This window comes from Hirundo rustica, chromosome Z (genome assembly GCF_015227805.2).
Source record: "Hirundo rustica isolate bHirRus1 chromosome Z, bHirRus1.pri.v3, whole genome shotgun sequence".
NCBI classification, from domain to species: Eukaryota; Metazoa; Chordata; class Aves; order Passeriformes; family Hirundinidae; genus Hirundo; species Hirundo rustica.
The window spans coordinates 16,193,311-16,199,310 of NC_053488.1; the positions used below are offsets into that span (position 1 = coordinate 16,193,311).

General features: G+C 46.2%; 1 protein-coding gene across 8 annotated transcripts in view; it reads right to left on the reverse strand.

Moving 5' to 3' along the window:
- GHR (growth hormone receptor) overlaps positions 1-2,975 on the reverse strand; it is a 118,764-nt gene extending 115,789 nt beyond the window's left edge. For 2 of the 8 annotated variants that reach the window (XM_040089781.2, XM_040089779.2), the window contains exon 1: positions 2,820-2,951. The gene's annotated coding sequence lies outside the window, so the exon portion shown is untranslated. Of the gene's footprint in view, positions 1-2,819 lie in introns of all 8 variants that reach the window. The other 6 variants (XM_040089782.2, XM_040089780.2, XR_009208610.1 and 3 more) reach the window with 5 other exon arrangements.
- Between the last annotated feature and the right edge of the window lie 3,025 nt (positions 2,976-6,000).

Here is a 6,000-nt window from a genome sequence, read left to right on the forward strand (position 1 = left end):
GAAAACCAGCTCTTTGATAAGAGAATGCTTGTTCCATCTCTCATGAACTAAAATGATGTGTAAACAAACACCCACCTCATACAAAAGTTTTAAACTAAGATTCATGTACGGTAAAGGAAGATTTCCCCTGTGATAAACAATTTGAGCACAAAGTGTTCCTTCAAGCCCTGACATAAATCTGCTCCTGCCAAGCTAGTATCTCATTGCATCAGCCTTTTGCCTTCGCCACACCAAAGTAGCAGCCCTACTACCTCTCTCCCTGTTTTCCTCATACTGCCCTCTCCCCAGAATTTACTACCTCAGCTCCATTGGGCCAAAGAGTTGTCTTTACATCAGACAAATATTTGGTAACAAGATAAGAAAACCCCTTTATTTAAAAGAAAGCTGACCCTCTACATAACCTATCATTGAAGGACTCCCCTGTGGACTGAGAAGGCTCATTATTATACTGCTGGTAGCCTTGCCCTTTCTTACCCCACCAGCTTTATCTCCCCTTCTTGTTATTCCTATATTTTTTATTCACTTGCAATGCTTTCAAATAGTTTTGACACAAATCTTAAGATTGCGAGACCTTCAACTGGTCTGAATGCAAGCAAGTGCTGTCGTGTCTGATAAAGCACTAATTTTTCAATAAGAGAAAAAAAAAAAAGAGATCAAAACACCTCTGCCTACATTGCTTTCTTAATAACAAATATTTGCAGCTTCTATTTTATTAGTGGAAATCTGGCATTTCAAATAAGATACATGTTGTTATATTTATTCAGTTCAATGTTCCTTTCAATAGTGCAAGATAAAATACAAGTTCTGCCGCAAAAAGTTTAATTTAACAGGAGCAAGGCCTAGCTCCAGTTAATGTAAACACTTAGACAGGTACATACAGTCAAGTAAAAGAGACCCTGTTAGTAGAAATTGTATACACTAAAAGGACCACTATATACTTAAACTTCCTGAGTTTCCAGTTCATGAAAAGGAATAAACTTTATGACCAATTTGTAAACAGGAGATTTGCCTTCAGAGGTTTTGATCATTCCATATTGGAAGAGTGCACAAGAGGTCATATACGGTTATGTCATTTACATGTTACTTCAGTTTGTAAAGATGTTTAGAACTGAGCTCTATAGATTTCCCCAACACAGCCAGTGTGGCACAGACACCCATGTACCCTCCGGGAGCATTACTGTAGGCTGCCTCCACAGAGCCCTTGATTTTTCACACTTGAATGGTGCTACACTGTGCTGTGCAAATACATCAAGACAGGAGAGGAAACAGCCCATGGAAATGAAAACAATTACTGCCCATACTTCAAAGTATTTGGTGGGTGTCTATAACTTCTCTGTACATTGGTATAGATTTTCTGCAAGTTTCAGTAGTTATATATTTGATAAAAGTACCACTACCACTTTTTGGCAATGTCAGAAATTACTCCTCAGAAGGACTGCAAGCTGTCTTGTTTGTCAATCCTTTATAACCCTTACAACATGCTAACATCATGAATTAACATGGCAAGTAGCTATTCTAGTAATGCAAAACTGAGATGTGGTGGAGATGAAAGACACCACATTCTATTCAAACTGTTCAAGCTGCCTGAATAACTTTCAATAATACTTATATTTGTCACCCAGAGCCACAAGACATCTCAATTGCAATGTACTTTAATCTCAATATTTAAAATAGCATCTTTTAAGTAAACACCAGCATTTAAATACATCTTACCAAATCTCCTTAAACTGATTCTATACCCAACTACATTTTCATTGCTGATGCAAGCATCCAAATCTATGCTATAGTTGAGTCTTTAAGCAAAAAATATCTTGAAAAAATGAATTCCATTTTTTGTATCAGTAAATACTTGCCTAAAGCATCAATAAAATGAGATCCAACTCAAGCAGTGGGCTAGTTTTTTAATTGCTTTGTTCTTACTTCTGACTTAATCATGACCAAAAAGATGACCAGGTGCAGGTCTTCTGTAGTTGCTACACAAAGAGAAAAGTAAAGCTGAGACTGAACACCATAAAGTTAATAATAGTACGCTATACTCTAAATAGAATATACTGTACTGAAAAGATGAGTAACAAATTCACATTCACTCAGTTGTTGTCTAGCTTAAATCCCGTGAGAGTTTGCAACAAGCTTTACTGAAGATGTTAGTATGATAAAGTACTAGTTACTTCTCTGCTGTATAACCCCTCTGCATACTTCTGGCAGTATTTGTTTTTCAAAACATTCTCTGTTTTTTTATCCTATGCAACACTTACAGCACGCCACATAAGAAACAAAATTATGGACAAATGGCATTAAAAAAAAAAAAAAAAAAAAAAGGCGGAATTGCAGGGATTGTATAAACTGCAATAAACCATACAGAAAAAAAATCTCTGATTAGGTCCATTACAGCGGGGAAGATTGCGACGCTGGCAGCTAATCAACCAGTCTTGCTCTGCTTTTTAAACCCAAGTCCACACAGAAAAGGTTTCTCTGAAGAAAACAGTTCCTCCCGATCTCCGAGGCTAGGCTTCTCTTCCCCGGCACCCCCTCCATCACCCACCGCTCGGGACGTGACAGGAATTCTCGCCCGCCGTCCCAGCCCCGGCCAGAGCTGGCGCCGCGCTGCCCACAGCAGCGGGACACGGGCGGTCCCGCTCCCGGAGCGGCTCCGACACCGGCCGGGACCGAGGGGCAAGCTCCCAGACGCCGCCAACCCGTGGCGAGGGGAGGCGAAGCCGGACAGGAGCGGGACCCCAGCCCGTCGCCCCCGGAGGCGGGGAAGCCGCTGCGCGGCCGCGGCAGGCGGGAGCGGCGCGGAGCCGCCGCCCGGTACTCACCGACTCGCTCTCAAACTTCCCCCAAGTTTCGGCGGCGCTGCGGGCGGCAGCGGGAGTGCCCCCCCCTCGGAGGGCGCTGGCACCATGGGAGCGCCTCAGCGAGCGGCCGCCGCGGCCGGCCCCAACTTCTGCGGCGGCAGCCACCGGCAGAAAAAAAAAACGCGAACGAGAGCGGCGGGGCGGCGGGCTGAGCCCGCACTCCTCCCGCGGGGCGGGGCGGGGCAGGCGGTGAGCCGAGCCGAGCGGAGTGGAGGGAGGGAGGGAGGGGAGGTCAGCACGGGGGCGGGGGCGGCGGGGAGCGCTCCCCAACACCCCTCCCCACGCACGGTCCCCCGGCGGCGGCGTTGGCGCTGGGTCGGCTTGCCGCAGCCCGCTCCGCGACTGTCCTGCCCTGCCGGGGCGCGGGGCACTCAGCGGCCATCGCCGCGTACTCCTCCTCCGCCGCGGGGAGGGTTCCAGAGCGGCTCGGGGGAGCGCGTCTGGCGGGGCGGGGCGGCTCGGCGCCACTCGAGGATCGCCCCGGCCCGAGCCCCGGCCGGTGCCGGCGCTTCGGCTGCGCCGCGGGGCTCCGTCTAGAGGGGGACGGCGGCTACTGCAGCGCACACCGCGGCCGGACGGGCGGGAGCGCGGCCCCGGCCGCCGCTCCGCGCTGTGGGCGCAGTCCTGCCCGCGACGGCTGTCGGGGGCGAGCCCGGGCTCCTGAAGCAGGGGTTCAGTAGGGCTAGCAATCGAGTTTGTGTTGGAAAAGCGACGAACAGGATTTTAGGGTGAAGGGGGTGTCAGCGTGCCACGGGCGCGGCTGCCAGGTGGAAAGGAAGTGGTCTTGGATGGCTCAAAGGAAGACGGCACCTTCCGCGACCAGCTGAGGAGTGTGAGTGTAGAAGGGAGCTAGAGTAAAACGGAGAGCGTCTCTAGGGATTGTCTTAAAATAGTAAAAGACTTTCCTTCTGAAAAACAGTATAGGAAAGAAAACATTAAAAAGGAGCATAGTGTCATCAGTTTATTTAGGTAACATTTGCATTGACAAAGTCCCAGAGGCAGACGCATGTGTGCAAAGGTGACCTCAGCAGTGACGCATAGATCTTTAAGGACCTTGCGGACCCCCTGTCGTGTGTGTCCCTCACCTTCGAAATGGCTCAGCATCTGGCTTCCTCGTAAAACAGAGGTGGGATAAGAGCTCCGCAGATCGGTGTTGTAAGAGTTTCACAATCATTCGGTAAGTCACAAAGCCCGCTCTGAAACTGACTGGGAATAGAAGAGAATTGTATCTCGCCCAAGCTTTCTGCTGTTTAGTGTACAGGAATAGCAGTGCCAATATATGGAAGTTGTTTGACTATAGTGGCTGGGAACAGTGCAGTTCCTGGCACCTTTGGCTGCTCAGGTCGGTGCTGCCCTTCCCTTGCTATTGAACCAGGTGCTCCCAGAGTGGGAGCTGCTTGCCTTAGGAAGCTGGTGTTCCTCGAAGACTGATCTGTGAGCAGAAAGTGATCTGTCTCCAACTGGGCAGTTGACACAGGCTTGCTCTGCCCAGAACAAACAGGATGATTCTAGGGGGCTGAAGACATGTACCAGGGGTGAGATGGACTGTGAGATGTGACCTCATCAATTTCCAACTGACTTAAGAGAATTAAAATCCGGCATGTTGATAAGCATATGACAAAAGTATTGCTGAGGTTTTAAACTAAGGGCACACAGATTCATACACCAGAATGATCACTTGCCTTTTCTTCATTCAAAATCACAGGAACAGATTTTTTTTTTTTTTTTTTTTTTCCCAACAGTATCAAGCAATACCATAGTCTTTGCATTAATATATATGCAAAGGATATTAAGTTCCACTTCCTACCACTGGTCAGGGAATTCATACCCACATCTCCCAGGAGATGCCTGTGATGCCAAACTAGTGGTTGTTAGTTAGGCCTTTCATTCTTAACCTCTTATGTTGAAGCTATGGAAAAGCATTATTAATAACTCATTGTGTTAGACATTGCAACCACAGATCGGATCCTGGCCCTATGTGGTTGAAGCACTGTGATAAAAGGGGCAGATTCCAGGTCCAGAGATGTTTATGAGGTTTGTTTTAATACAACATCCCTATAACATAATAACAGCTGAGACTATGACAAACTGGTTTGCATTAGCCAAGTGACAGGGAGAGCTGAACATATAAAATATAACATGGATAAACCAGAGAAAATAATTTATTGCTCACACATTATATGTACAAATAAATTTGGGTAACAATAAATCCATAGATTTATTATATATTCTAGGTTTACAGCTGCCTAGACTTTCTCTACACTAGATAAAGTCTTTTATTTCTTCACATGATAGGTGGTTTAGTTTCATGGGGACTATTGTCAAACACAGTACAGTACCAGCAAGACCAGATTTAGGCAAAAGCAGCCCAAGTATTTTTCAATCAGAAAGCTTCTGAGGGTGTGGAGGGACTGGAAAGACAGGAGATGGTAAGAGTGGAGTTTCCACATTATCTAGAGCTGGCCTTGGATCTGTGGAAGCACAAGGCCGTGTGTCACTTGTGTGTAGGATAAAGACTTTGAGTTTCCTCAGTCACTCCAATACAAATAAATAGCATAATAAATGGCCAGTGGTCTTTTGGCTTGTCTCTTACTAAAATCGGGGGGGGGGGGGGGGGGGGGGGCGGGGGGGGAAGAGTCTGTCTTTTAATAACTGTTATTCTCAGTTTCTTTGGAGGATTTCAGGGGATATTAAACTATTTACTAGATTTAGTACTGCTAGTCTGTGATAGTAGTTTAATCGCCCAGAGAAATTAACAGTAAAGTACCCAAGATTGGTATCTCATGAAGCATGAATCTTAGTTTGGCAATGATATAGATATTGGTTGCATTTTAAAATGCATCTGTTAGGAAATATCTACTTTTAATACTATGTATAATTCCATCCATGCCCATGTTCTTCACTTTTTGGTTTATGCTATATTATCATTCTTCCAGATTCCTTCCAGTCTCCTTTAAAAGCCTGGAAAAGCAAGTCTGGCTTGAGGACATTCAGTAAAGATACCTGAATTCTGACCATTTGTTCTGACATAATGTCCAGGGATGCCTACACCTACCCTTTTCACTGTATGTGCAGTTGCTGCTTCACTCCTTTCCAAACTGTGTGTTGAAAGTTCAGTCCTCCCTGAGCATGATGCTCTGGA